Below are 15,114 nucleotides of genomic sequence, written 5' to 3'. Positions count from 1 at the left end.
AACACACACCCACTCACACCTGCACACATGTGCACACACACATAACATGCACGGAGTCACACGCACACATGTAAATCTGTGCACACATGCATACGTGCACACACATGTACACAACACACATACATGTGCCCAAATGAGCACACATATGCACACAACACACACCTGTGCAAATGTGTGTACATATGCACACAGGCGCACACACGCACACACACATGTTCACATGCACACACATGAACACACGAACATGCATATGCACACTTGTGCACACGTTTATGACTGGAATATGCACAAGTGTGCACACATGCATGCACGCACATACATGCCTGCACACACATGCACACAGCACATCCACACACAACACACATGGCTACACAAAGGTGTGCGCATACAAGCACACATGCACACACATGCTTACACACACAGGCACACACACATCCGCTTGTGGAAGCACAGAAAGGACGTAACTGTGTGGACACAGTCTGGTCCTAAATTACATAAAACATATTTGTGGAGGACCATACCTCCTGTGGAAGCGAAGCCACAGAAACCAGGGTGTGCATTCTTGCTGGAACATTTCAAAGTTTTTATGTAGAAATCTGAGCAGCGAAACTAAAGGAAAGCTCAGAGTGTGGCTGCCTTTAATGTGCAGGTGGTCAAGAGGGAGCGGCGCTCTGGTCACCTGTGCCCACCTACAGCAGCCCTGCCCCGGGCACTTGGGTCTGCAGGCCTCTCCACGGGCCCTCCGTGCCTGCGCAGGTTCCCACGGGGGAAGGAGACGCGTGTCACCGAGAGCCCCCCTCCGCTCCTGCCAGTCTGCAGTCTGTCTCAACTGGAAGAGGGTGGCTGCCTCACCCTCCGGTTTGTGATTATAGGGAACAAGACGGTTTTGTTTGCCACAAATATGATAAAGTGGGAGAATAGATTTTGTTTCTTCAGGCTGTGCACTGTAGTATAAGACCAAAAAAACAAAAAAGTAATTATCACATATACTTCCTAACCCAACATCTACAAAGCAACATTGGTATTTTCCTACTTTGTTTTTAAGATAAGACAAAACACCTTTCTTTACATTATCAGATAGCACGTTTTAGGATCTCTGTAGAATTTTATAAGTGGCCCCTCTGGCTGAAGGCTTCACATTATCTGTGATACGCTGTTTGGGCTTAAAGAGTAAGTATGCGGGAGACGTAACTGCAGCAGGATGCCTTGAGATGGGTGCTCTTTTAGCAGTACCAAGCTCTCTAATGAGGTGTTCAATTTTATATAAATGAAAGGACCTTACTATAATTCAAATAGTTTCTTACCATTTTCATATAACGGTATTAAAATAATAAGTTGTAGCATAAGAATCAAGAACATAACTTTAAAAATTATACTTGGAAAGCATTCAGTAAGGCCAGAGCTCCCCTGCCGTCCTTTTGCACCCTGGCCCGTGGGGCAGTGAGGTGGGTACTGCAGCCTGAGAAAGAGAAAGCAGCAAACAGAACAGGTGCATCTCTTGAACAACAATGAACTGATCCAGCCACTAGGTGACTCTCTTGTTCTTTGTTTTTTGCCATTCAGGTCCCAGGCTTTGGGGCAGGCACTCTTTCTGCAGGATTTAGAGTTTCGGTCCCTGAGCACTCTGCTTGAATGATGCATATTATTTCTAACACATGCAGTGATGTCCGGGGAGGTTAAGAGTGTGAAACTTATTTTGCTCTGATTAGGGGCTGTTGGACTAGCTTGCAAACATCCAGATATTCAGATGCTTCTGCTTGTTTTGAAGTAGTTGGGTGTTTGGGAAGGAGAGGCATTCAGTAAGTTTTTGCTTCCTGCGTATTAAGGAATAAAACTGTTTTCCCCTTTATCTATTTATTTAAATGGGTCTTTGGGAAAGAACTCTTTCTGTGATGAAATTTAAACAAAATTAAGGGTTTCAAGGTATTGTGTGTAAATGGATGCTTTAGAGAGATTTCCAAGCTCATCTCAAAGGAGGCCATCATCTTATAAACAGCATTATGTATAATCAACCTTTAGAACCTTGGGGAAAAGTGTGTGGTTTTATTCTGTGCCTATTAACTCCTTAATCAAAACAGGTAATTAATGCATGGCTCATTCCCTTTTGGGAGACAATGAGGGCTGTCAACTCAATATTTTGTGAAGGTGGAAGTTTGCCAGAATTATCAGCAGATAAAATGTAATGGTGACTATTAATTGAGCTAAAATTGTTATATAAAATTAACTTTCTATAAATTGCCTCTATAAGCGTACCTCTCTCTAAGCCTGTTGGCTCATTAGAAAACCATACTATGGGTGAGTTTTAAGAAAGTTACGTGTGAGACCGTCTTAATTATGGCATTGCTTGGTCCAGATCTGCCCCTTGGACCAGGATGCGGTCGCTCCCTGGAGCCCCCTGCTCCCCGCCGCCCCCTCCCCCCCCAGCTCCCCCCCTCCCCCTGCACGGTCACATGGGGCTCACAGGAAACAGGTCCTCTCTTCGGGACAATGGCGACCTCCTGTCTGGACAGGCTAGGGTGTGCGTGGTCCGCGGGACTTCTGCTCTACATCTCCTGATCCAGGGTCTCTGATGTTGGGGCCGACACATTGCAGGAGCTAAGGTGCTAGGTCTCCTGCCAACTGGGTAGCACTCTTGAAGCTTTTCTCTATGACTGACACATGGCTTTGCATTCACTGGCCAAGCACGTTGCACAGCAGAGCCCAACCTCAAACTGACAAGAACACAACTCTACCAGGTCCCCAGAAGAAGCAAACCCCAAAGGCTGATGAGTCACATCAGTGCCCCAAACTCAGGCACAAGAGACCAGTCTCCTATCGTTCTGCAATATGTAAGCCACAGGGCCTCCTGTCTGCCCCCTCCTGGACACAGCAACTGAGTCTCCAAAGAGAGAACATCTTTCATCAGTTGCTACCTGGAGCGGCATTGAGGTGTGGCAGCTCTCCAAGGCAAGGCTCCCAAGAAACAAGTTGGGAGGGGTCCCTAAGATCTTGCAGGTTCTCCAGCCGACTCCAACCTAAGCAGCTGTCATAAGCAATGGTTCCTAGCTGCAAGAGGCAATGCACTTGTGTGTGGGGAAGGGAGTTGGGAGGGTGGTGGCCGGTCTTGAAGCCACCATGTGGCATTCTGCGTGGGAAGATGGGCATTGCTTCCTGCAGCCCTGTGTGCATGCACAGGCCCACTGTAGGAAATGCATCTCCTACTGCAGATTGAGGTCAGTGGGAAGCTGCTGCTCAGCCACAGCTCAGCAGTACTCAGCACTGTGTGGGGAGTGCAGCCCATAATACCTTCTCTGCTGAGCCTTGTAGAAGTCTTAATACTGTTACCCAATTCTGCCCATAAAGAGCTTTTTATAGGAACTGTTCAAACCCCCCAGAGTTACATTAAGGAAGGACATTCCACGTGTGACATTCTGTGTTTCTCACTAGTAGCTGCCGATTAGAGTATGTGTTTCTTTCAGAGCCTGGGGACCATCCAGGGATCACCTAAGGCAATATTAATAATAAGATTCATTTATTTAGCATTAACGATGTGTCAAGCATTTTTCTAAGTGCCAGGCTATATATTAAATGCTATCAAATGGTATGTATTTAGTCTCCACCATCCTAAGAGGCAGGATGCCAACATAATTTGAGGGGTCCAGTGAAAAGTGGAAATGGGGTACCCTTATTCAAAATGTAAGAATGTCAAGATGGTGACAGCAGGGCAATAACTCAGGTGTGGGGTCCCTTCTGAGTGAGTATGGGGTCCTGGGAGGTTGGGCAGTTCTCATGTCCATGAAGCTGGCCCTGCCAGCAGGAATTCAGCTATAGTTCACTGGTGATAAAAAAGAGCCCATCAAGGTTAATCATCCTGCACAAGGTCACGTGGCTACATCTGGTGGAACAGAGATCTGAACATCCGCTCTTTCTCCCAACAGCTACCTTCTGTGTTGTGTCAAGGTAAGTACTGGTGCTCCAAGCCCTTCTCCCAAAGCCCCACCTTCGATGGGGGCACCTTGGCATTTTTTTAGAAATTCCCCAAGAATAGCCTCAAGCATTTAATACTTTTCCAAGGTAGATATGCAAAGTGAGTTCTGATGATGACCATTTCTACATTGACCTGGAAAGAGCTAAGACATGACTTCCTTCAAATCCCTCCTCATGTAGCCTCTTAGTGAAGATGCTAGCATTCAACTCAAGATCTTATTGTGGCATCATTATTCCTGATCAGTATTGTGAATCATATACATTTAAGATGTCTTTAGGCATTCATTTTTTTTCTTAGTAATTCTAGCTGACTCAGAATCAAAAGGCAAATCTCCAAAAGAAACAAAGAGGTTGGTCATGTAGAATTCAGGAGATTTCTTGACCATATAAAACAATGCACATTTAATTATGTTGCCAGATAATTTGTCACATTATCCAAAGAGCAGTTTGCATTTTTCCTAATCAGGCTTTGGAGAGTCCCCATCCCAAGTCATGCAGTAACTAACAAGGAACCCCATCACCTCTCATCACGTGGAGCTTAGCGGGCTTAACTAAGAGTGATTAAGTGTCAGACTCAGATTCCTGGTGTGACCACACAGCCCTTGAGCGCCTATTGCACTGGTGCAGACATGTTTTCTGCTCCCGGTCTCTTTGGACCTGTCATGATTGGCATTTTTCTTATCCGATACGCTGTGACTACAATTGTCCCACCTTTGGTGTTAAGCCTGTCTGGCTATAAAAACAATGCTTTCCTTCAGTCATTGGGTCACCCTTGATTCTAGCTCATCATTACAGAGAATAATTTTTATTTATCTCTTTTCCTACAGTGGGAATTCTTTCAATGTTTGTTGAATTCTTCTGTAAATGTCTACTTCCTGTTGATTCTAGACCAGTTATTTCTTTGGGAAACCAAGACCTATGTAGGAAGGAAAATCATTTTCTTGGCTGAGACCCCCCTTAATGAAAGACAAATTAGCAAGAGAAAAAACAACAGTAGTTTATTGACATGTATACCTCAGGTATCAATGGGAAAGACCCCGGAAAATAAGTTGCTCCCTGAGGCATCCTAACCCACCAGCTCAAATACCAGCTACAGCTGAAGACTAAAGGAAGAAAGGTGTGGGTGGGAGGCCGGTTATGGGGGGACCAGGAAAAGCCTGGTCAACAAAGGTAAGGTTTGTTATGCGGATTTAAGATGAGCCTTCTCCCTGATAGGTTTTTCTGGATTTCGAGTCCTCTTCTCTTCCCGGGGCAGAGCGGGACACCCTTCAAATGGAGCTTTCCTGTGTAACTGTAAATTCAGCCTACAAAGAGGTACCTTCTACTCTTGTTTTAGGAGCTTCTCCTGTGTCCCCTGTTTCTCAAAAGAAACAGCTTACACTAATCCTTATGCTCAAGAGGCATATTTTGGGGTGGTTTGTGTTCCACTACCCTTCACTGTTGGCGTCTTTCTGCTTGAGGATTCTCAAAGATGATAAACTTCCACATGTGATAAGTTCCTCGAAACAGTGCCTTCTCGCCCGCAGCTCTGCCTGGGGAACAGGTTACGAGTCTGGTTCCTCGTGTCAGTGTCCCACCTGCTTCTGTCACCTAGTCGATAAGGGGGAAGCGGTGCTAGTTGCAAGAAATCAGCATTTGCCCTGTTTTTTAAAATGAACTGAATTCACCGGGCTCAGTGACTCTCAGTTACATAAGGGAACAGATATCAGGTCTATCAGAAAGGTTCAGATTCCCAAGCTTGATCTTGGGTGTTAGGATTCGTCACTGGTACCACAGCTAATAAGGAACTGCCTCTCTGTTTAAAAAAGTAGAAATAACAATACATGCTAATTCTAACCAGTTTGAAAAGAGTACAAAGAAATACTGTAAAAATATCAACTTTCTTATTTGATGTAATAGGCCATGGATGAACAATGTACCACCTTTCCCCAACTGGGTACCTGAGTGAATGGACTTGGTTAGATTCTAGGACTAATTCAGGCAGTCCAACCTAGCCTTTTATTTTTTATTTTTTTTATTTTGAATTTTTAGAGAGAGAGAGCATGAGCGGGGAGAGGGAGGGCCTGAGGGAGAGAATCCTAAGCAGTTTTCATACTCAGTGCAGAGCCCACCATGGGGCTTGTTCTTCCAAGCCTGAGATCATGACCTGAGCTGAAATCAAGAGTCAAATGTTTAAGTGACTGAGCCACCCAGGTGCCCCCAACCTAGCCTTTTATAAACAAAAAACAACTGAGCCCAAGGACACACAACTAGTGATGGAGCCAATCAGAGTGGGAACCCATGTCTCCTAAATTCTAGTTTAGTAACGTGTTTCTTCATTGACTTGGACAAGATTTGGTTTCTCATAGAAATAGATAATACATAGATGGATAGATAGATAAATAGATAGATGATACATAGATAGATAGACAGAAGATAGATGATAGATCATAGATGGATAGATGGGTGGATGGAGGGATGGATGGGGGGATAGATGGATGGATAGATAGAGAGATAGATAGATGATAGATGATATATAGATAGATGGAAGATAGATCATAGATGGATGGATGGGTGTATAGAAGGAGAGATAGAGAGATAGATAACATTTAAATGAATTTCTAGCAAGAGATGGAGCCACTCCTGTCCGGAGTGCCACATCAGCAAACTAAATCTTAGATCACTTTCATGTCCCTGTAAAATCTCTGCTTGACCAGAGACAGTCTATGCGCTCAGCCAGTCCCCAAACCTTCACAAATTAGTGAGTTGACAAGCTTTACCTTCATTTCTGTTGTCTCGCAAAAGGGAAAGAACAACCTACCTCTCAGGGTGGGCTTTCTGTCATTAACCTGAGAAGTTCTAACAAACCTCTAAAACATTATGAAGCCCTGCCAACCCCCCTCACCCAGATGTCGGCCAGGCTTCTACTTTCTGCTGGTCCCACCTGTGAACCATGCCTCCTGTGGGCTGTGCTGTGATCTGCTTTCCTGGGATCAGGCGATCCAACCCTTTGTCTTTATTCACCTTCATGGCAGACCCTTCCCCACAGGTGCTGGGCTTCAGCAGCAGAAAGGAGGACATTCGAATGACAACGTGTAGTCTACTAGAAATCTCCCTTCCCTTTTCAGGAATCCCTTTGCTTTGGCACAAAGCTTCCCTCTCTTCTCCTAGCATGATGCCACGTAGGTGGTCTTAGGCCCCCTGCCTCTGAGCTCAGGGTCTCTTGCGTTATAATGCTCAGACTCTCCAAAAAAAAGACTCTCTTTTGAGGGTTTTGTGTTTACATTTCAGAGATAGTCCAACAGTTTCTTTTACCAGTTAAGACAACTAATCACTTTGGAAGAGGTAATTTGCAATGCAAATGTGCTTTTCCCCCTCTAGATATATTTTTAGCTTCTTAGGTCAGTGTTCCTCAAACTGGAACCTGAAAATGCATTTTCAGAATAACTTATGTCTCTTTAAAGTGTCCTGTCGGTTGCTTGTATTTGAGAAACCGGGCTTTTGAGAGATGCTGGCATTGCCAGGCCGTCCCCGATGTGTGAGAAGTGAGAGTGCAGGAGGCCAGGCCCGCCCTGCAGGGCATGCCCCTTCGCGTCTCTGTTCCGCTCAGAAGGGATGGCAATGGGGCACACATACCCCCGCCCCGGGGAATTCCTTCAGTGGGATGCCTCGGCCCTGAGAGATCATTCTATTCACGCTCTCAACGGCAGGAAGGTTGGGTTGTTGTTCTCAAATGCTGACTGTGCATCCCCCATTTCCCGGCTCTACTCCTGGCCAGTAGAGTGCTTATCCGAGTGTGCCCAGGGTTAAGGAACAAATGTCAGTCAGATTGGATGGCAGTCTGTCAAGCAAACTGGCCCATGGTAGACAGACATTGACAACTTTGGATTCGTTAGTTCACTCTGGAACCTTCTGCCACCATCAAGTGTCACCAGCAGAGGGAGGTGGCTCACAGGGAGCTTTCCCCTTGCTACCCCTCCTTCATCTTTCCCTGCTCACCTGTCCACTCTTGCTTATCTTCCAGGACACAGGGTGGTCATAAGGTCCTCCGGGAAGCCAGGCCAGGATGGGCAGGCGTGCCCTTCGTGTACTTCCATGACACACCCCTATGCCAGCACAGAGGATGGAGAGTATTAGAAAGTGTGCTGGCGGCTCCATCCAATTGGGAGGAGACTCCTGCTTGTCTCTGAAGGTTTATTCTAGTTCAGTGACGTTGATGGAACCCCCATGTGCTTGGTGTGGCCCTGAGCACTGGGCTTTACTGATCCCCGAGCCAACTTAATACAGATAATACCAAGGGGAATAAAACCAGTCAAATGCCTGTCTCTGGGAAAATTACCTCTTGGCTTGCTGCTCAGTGTTCTTAGACACGGACAAGGTTGGGTGGCCAGTGTTTGATTTCTGTACGGGGGGCACGTGAGCACCTTAAACACATTCTCAGAAGGCTTGCCCACTTCGGCAGTGTTGGCGCCACCTTCTGCATTTGCTGCCCTAAATGCCACACAGATGTCCCCTCGGGCTTTATTTCCCCTCTGGCTACTTTTAGGGTGCTGTGAGAACCAGCCTTCTCTCTGTTTAGAGCCTCGTAAGCACTGTGTGTCTTGGGATGTGTAGGGGCTTTCAGGTACACAGGTGGACAAACATAGCATGGGGTCAAGGAGCAGCAAGAGTATTTAGCTCCTTGGAAAAGTCTGGAATATGTTTTGGGAGAACGCAAGGTCCAGAGGACCCCCTATCCCCATTTCATCCACAACACAGAAGTCACCTGTGCTCCCCTGAAACATCACGTGGCATGCCTCTGCTTTGTAGCTCTCTTGGAAAAAGGACCTTCAGTAGTGGATCTGCTCTGCTTTTCCCAGCCTTCCCATTCCAAGGCTTTATTTAGCCTGATCCAGCTTCCAATCTGTGCGGAATTATAATTTGTCTAGAAGGGAAGTAGACCCTTTGAACAGCGGATCCAAACTATCTTCCCAGGTCTTCGTTTCTCTGTTAAGCTTCAGTGATATTGGTGGAATCCCTCTAGCATAAACTTCGCGTCAGCTCAGTCAGGTTCCAAGAGTCATGGGGAAAACATCCCCGGGCAGGATGCATCTCCCCCTTAGAATGTTCCGTCACCTCTGGGTCATGTCAGCATGAGAAATTCTCACCAGCTGATAAAGGGACCTATGTCTTTGTTTATTGTTCTTTTTAAGATAGAGCAGTTTACTGACATTTCTACAAATAATCCATGTTATTGCCATGTGTTTAGTAAGCATTCAAGTTTTTTTCTTATTAAGCGTTCAAAAAAATTTTAGCTACATCACCGCTTTTATTTCTAGTTTTTTAACTTTTAATTTTAAAATGTATTCCAGCTTTATTGAGGTATACTTGACAAATACGATTTGGCTATGTTCAAGGTCCACGACACGCTGTTTGGGTTTAAGTACACACCGTGACATGACCACCGCAATCAGGCCGAAGTAACGTATTCGTCACGTCACATGGTGACTTTTTTGTGGTAAAAACACTTAAAATCAACTCAGAAAATTTTAAGTACACACTACAGTGTTGTTGAGTGTAGTTACCATGGTTACAGTTGATCCGCAGACCCCTTGTCCACTTCCCCACCGCCGGTCCCCGGCAACCGCCATCCCAGCATCTACGTCTCAGTCTGACTGACTTAGCTTCCACATCTACGTGAAATCATGCGCTATTGCCTTTTCTCCGTGTGGCCTATTTCACTTGGCATAATGCCCTCGAGGTCCCTCCATGTTGTCCCCAATGACAGGATTTCCTTCTTTTTTATGGCTGAGTAATATTCCAGCGTGGGTATATGCTGTGTTTTCTTGATCTGTTCACCCAGTGGGGACACCTAGGTTGTTGGTCTTGGCTACAGTGAATAATTCTGCAGTGAGCGTGGGGGGGCAGGTATCTATGAGTTACTGACTCCGATTCCTGTGATATGTAAAGGGATGTATTTCTTCTTCAGTGTTGCATCTGACATTTTATTCCTCAAGGGAATCATGAATCTGGGGATAATAATTCTAATAAATTGGAGCCTTCATTAGACAAAGTGCAGAGGGATGTCTTGCGCCAATGAAGTTTTGGGTTCCATTCCTCATACCGGCTCACTGTCCTTAGCATGGCCCCGTGGGGGTGGGCACTGTTAACTCCGTTGCACAGATGAGGGAGCTGAGGCCAGGCAGCCAGGAAGGGGTGATTGTGGGATTTCAGCTCTGCTTTATATAGGACTAGACCAGCACCAAGGTAAAGACCGTGCTCTCTAGAGAGACTGCAGGGGTTTTTCCCCTGGAATTCCAGTTCCTGCTTGGAAACCCTGGGCCAGTTACTTACCCATTCTGAACTTCAGCATCTCATAAATGAAAAGAAGCCAAGGATGGAGGTCCTTCCTCACTGGGGTGGCGAGGCTCACACAAGCCAGTGCATCTGTCGCCGCTAGGGTGGCACCGGGCACTCACTCATGCGGCACTGACATGTAAGCACCCAGGGAGCGTTCCTGGGTCATGCTGACTTTTGACTTTGGCATGCAGACTGTCTGACTTTTCCCCAACAGAGGCATTCCAGATGCCAGCTGGGTGCAGGTCACTGTGCTGGCCATTGAAGGTGGTACAGAGACTGGGGTCCTGGGCTGGCCTTGGGCAGCTCACAGTGTGGGTGGGGAACCAGGCAGGGCAATGAGAAGGTGATCGACTATTCAGTGTGCCCACACACATGTGTGCATGCACACACACACACACGCACACACAGAGACACATATGCACACACACACGCACACCCACGCACACACATGCACACACATACACGTATGCACACACCAACACGTGCGTGCACACACACATGCACACACACGGATGCACACACATGCACACACTGGTGCACATATGTGCACATACATGCACACACACGTACACATGCACACACAAGCACACACAGTCACATGCATACACTGACGCACACACATGCACACACATGTGCAGACACACACATGCACACACACGTGCACATGCACACATGCACACACATGCACACATCTCATGCTCGCAGATCCTGGCAGTGCCCTGGTGATCCCGGGCACAGAGCCTGCTTACCGACAGAGTGGGTTGGGTGAGGAAAGCGCAAGTGGGGGCCCAGGCTAGCAGGAGGCTGAGCAGGCGCTGCAGGGGGAGGGGGCTGAGGAGGCGCTGCGGGGGGAGGGGGCTGAGGCGGCGCTGCGGGGGGAGGGGGGTGGGGAGGCGCTGCGGGGGGGGGGGGCTGAGCAGGCGCTGCGGGGGGAGGGGGCTGTGGGTTGTGCAGGGCACACGCCACGGAGTGTGGTTGACGTGACGGGCTCCGGATGGGAACAATGAGCACAAACGGGACGTGAATGCCTTTCTTCAGGGATGTGACTGTGGAGAAATGGGGGAGTTTTCTGTAATTTGTTCTTTCACCCTTGAATGGACGAGAATTGTGCTAAAGATGGGAGGGAATATGGTTTGGTGGGAAGAGACGGGCTCATCACCTAGCTGAGAACCGTCACCTGATTGTAACCTGTGAAAACCTGTAGATATTTGCCCCCTCACCACACCCTACTGAATCCGGAGTTACTCTCAGCTGAGTAATGTCCTTCGGGGGAAGGCCCGGTCTATGACGCCTGCTGAACACGGTGACCGGTTACTGTACCTGAAGCCAGCCAGTGTTCCCTCGGGGGGCTGTGACCCTCCTGCCCAGGGCAGCTCTCCACACCACAGGGCACGGCCTGCAGAAGCCACCGTGGGGGGCAGGGGGGCAGCGGGAGAAGCGGCAGGGCCCACTCCCCCTGGTCTCTGTCTTCCTGACAATCAGGTTGGGGATTTCGCCCGGAAGAAGTATTAGAATCTGTGCAGCGTTTTCACAGGAGGATTGTCTGTACAAATGAAGACGTTTTTCCCGTTCCTCTGGACTGAGAGCCATGGTGTACTCGACGAAGCCGCATGGGCCCCAGCCTCCAGCCTGGGTGCTCCTTCTGCCCTTGGTAATCACGTTCGACACAAGGTCATTTATCAACAGGGCGAGCTGTTTGGAGAGCTTGTGGTGCTCCAAACAGAGTGAGCTAACAGCTCATTCCCACTAAAAACACAGCGCAAAGTGGGCTCTGGGCCAAAGGCCAGATTGCACTGCTGGGGTTAAAGAGCAGTAATTAGTAACAATTAAGGGGACACACTCTGCCAGATCCTCTGCTGCAGAGCTGTACCTTTCCTTGAAGCAGGGATTGATTTTGGTTGTGGGGAGGCAACGCATCACCTCTGTCATTTAAAGGATGGGTCCGTCTCATGGAGAAAGTAAGCCAGGTTTTACCCGCTTATGCAAAAAAGAGAAGAGAGAAGCTATGTGTCTGAGAACCGGTCTTGTGTATGTTCCTTGGAACAGAAACAGAATTTTAATGATGTTTGAATATGTGTAAGAAATGGACTCTGAGTCATCAGCCACACATCCCGTTTCATTCCAACAGTAGAGGACACAGTGTAGACAGTGCCGAGGCTGAGTCCACGCTGCCCTTAACACACGGTGCGTTTCCTCCCGTGGGAATTCAGCGGCAGCCCAGTAAGCATGTAGGGCAGCCCTGGGCTTGCTAGAGGGGTGGGAGGCAGGAACAGACAGAAATCCGGTTGTGAGGGACACGCAGGGGTTTGCGGTGTCTCTGGAAGGACAGGTGCACGCGGGTGTACTGGTAACACCGCGCAGGGCGCGTGCCCGAGTGTAGGCAGCGGGAGGCTGCAGAGGGAGAAGCGGGTGGGGGCTGGGGGCTGTTGGCCCTCAACTCAGGACGTGAGTTGAGCCCTGCGGTTTGGGTCGGCTTGGAAGGCAGCGGAGGGGAGGAGGCCAGGTGGGCGTTGCGGGATCAGCGCCGCCGTGTGTGGGAGCAAGCCGCAGAGCTGACCCACGCGTGTCTCCTCCGGGGCCCCCATCGGCTCCTGTTCCGGTCAGTCTCCCCTCCGAGGGCCGCGGGCTGATTAGCCCCGGAATGTCTGGGGCTCTGACTCCCAGCTCTCCTCTTTGTCTGAGAAGCTCTCCTTCACTGTCCCGCGAGCTGGCCACTCGGGTCCAGAAAAGGAGAGACGCTGGGGATCTGGGAGGGGGAGGGCGAAGTAAAATGGGGGCCCCCTACAACGTCTGCATAGTTCGCAAGTTTGTAGCTATGTCAGCAAACTGTTATGTACACTCTACTCCCTGACCTTCGAAGAGACTCAGAACAGGAACTCGTAAACCACGGCCCAGACCCTGCCCACCACGTGTGTGTGTGGAAACAGCCATGCTTGCTCGCTTCCCTCTCTGCGGCCCCATTTTCCGAACAGGGCAGACCCGAGGACTTGCCAGAGAGACACCGGCTCAGGAAGCCTCACACAGTTACTATCCAGTACTCGACGGAGGGTCTGCCAAGCCTGCACTAGGTTAGGGCTGCATATACATTCTGGGTCCTTAAGAGTTTGGGGCCAGAGCGCGGTTGTCTGGGGAGGGCTACCCCTCACCCCGACCTGCCCCTTCTCATCCGGCTGCTGCCCTTCCAGGGGGCCTTGTGTGCCCGCGTGCAGACGCCCACCCAAGGCCACACATCCAGCTCCTTCGCACTGTTCTGTGAACTGCCGAGCCGGGCGCGCCCCTGAGGCCGGAGAGAGGCCTCGAGGGGGCAGATCCCGGGAGCTAGTCTGGTGCTGAGCACAGGTGCTGGCGTGTGGAGTGCCACGCGCTCTGTGGGAAGGGCTCAGCCTCATGGTGGGGGCCTGTCTGTGGTCCAAGGGACTCTTCACTCTGCAGGAGCAGAAGGAGCAGAGCAGGGCCCGTGATGCACTGGGCACGGAGCAGGACCCCTGGTACCTGGTGGCCGGGGACAGGGCGCAAGGAGGGCTTCCTCTGCCAGAAGCTGCAAGACGGCAAGCTTTGCAGGAAATCTCTGAGCAAGGCGGGTTGCGGCATGTGGGTTCTGGAGCCCAGCAGCACCAACGGTGTGTCCTGTGCTCTTGATGTTTGCAGCCTGAGACGCTTTCAGGTACGCCGGACTGAGTGGCGATTGGTGCTCTCCCACTAGAGACCCCGACGGCTGCCGTGGAGAAGTCCCCCTCAGCTGGCTGCAGCTGCCCTGGGCGTCAGCACCCTCGGGGGCCCTGCATTTGCTGATTTCCTATTCGCAATTTCCAAAAGTTGTCATGGTTTATATTTCATTTGGCATCAGAAGGCCATCGTGTCGGATGTGGCAGGAGTCCCAAATCACAGGAGTCCTCTGAAGAGCCTTCTCTTTTTGGTTGCGTGGACCGTTAGAAAGACTGCTTGATGCTGAACTTCTGGAACCTCTTCTTTTTTGTCTTTGCTGCCCAGATCCTAATTTTGTCTTCTCTCTGAGCCAAGTATTTGACTTTCAGCTAAATATTCACGGATGTTTGAACTCTCCTATCTTTGCTACGTGATTGCTTGCTCTCTACTTGAATACCTGCACTGAGGGAGCAAACCTTGTGAGGAGGCCTAATCAATCAGCCTCAATTGTTAGAAAACTCTCCTCAAGTTTTATTCAAAATTTCCTTCCCGCTGCTTCCCCACACTGAGGTCCCAGCTCTGTTCTTTGAAGCCAGTTCAAGTAAAATTACTCTTCACAGGACAGCTTTTCCAGTTTTTGTAGATAGTGGTCATGCGTCTTCGCCCCCAAAGCAACATCATCTCCTGGTGCCAGATCCCCAGACCGTTCCTTTCCTGCCATTTCTCAAATGGCCTGGCGCCAGGACCCTTTGGTGTGCTTAGCCCCCCTAGAGGTGGGACCCTGACCCATCTTGCCTTTAGATCGACTGCACCTGATCGCTGTTGCCTTTTGAGTGAGGCCCCTCATCCATACACGTCTTTCCCAAGCGCAGCTGACTCTGAGTTGTCCTTCCTGCCCGGGAACCTGCCCCAGGGGTGGTGACCGTCCCCCGCTGTCATTGTGTCTCCAGTGCCGACACGAGCTCTCCTGAGCTCACACACTGATCGCAGCAACCGTTTGAGAATGCACAGCTAGTGATGGTTTTATGTTGAAAAACGGTTCTTAGCTTTCATTGGCCCCGAGGAACACGTCCGAATCCCTTGAGAGAGCTCACCAAGGCCACTGCAAACTCCTGGCCGCACGCCTCCCCAGCGTCAGTCCCCCAGCCTGCCGCCCCACGAGGTCCACACCCCGCTGCTGTCAGT

This window comes from Phoca vitulina, unplaced genomic scaffold (assembly GCF_004348235.1).
Source record: "Phoca vitulina isolate PV1807 unplaced genomic scaffold, GSC_HSeal_1.0 scaffold15, whole genome shotgun sequence".
Classification (NCBI taxonomy): domain Eukaryota; kingdom Metazoa; phylum Chordata; class Mammalia; order Carnivora; family Phocidae; genus Phoca; species Phoca vitulina.
The sequence above is the reverse complement of the archived record's forward strand: the minus strand, read 5'-3'. Positions refer to the sequence as shown.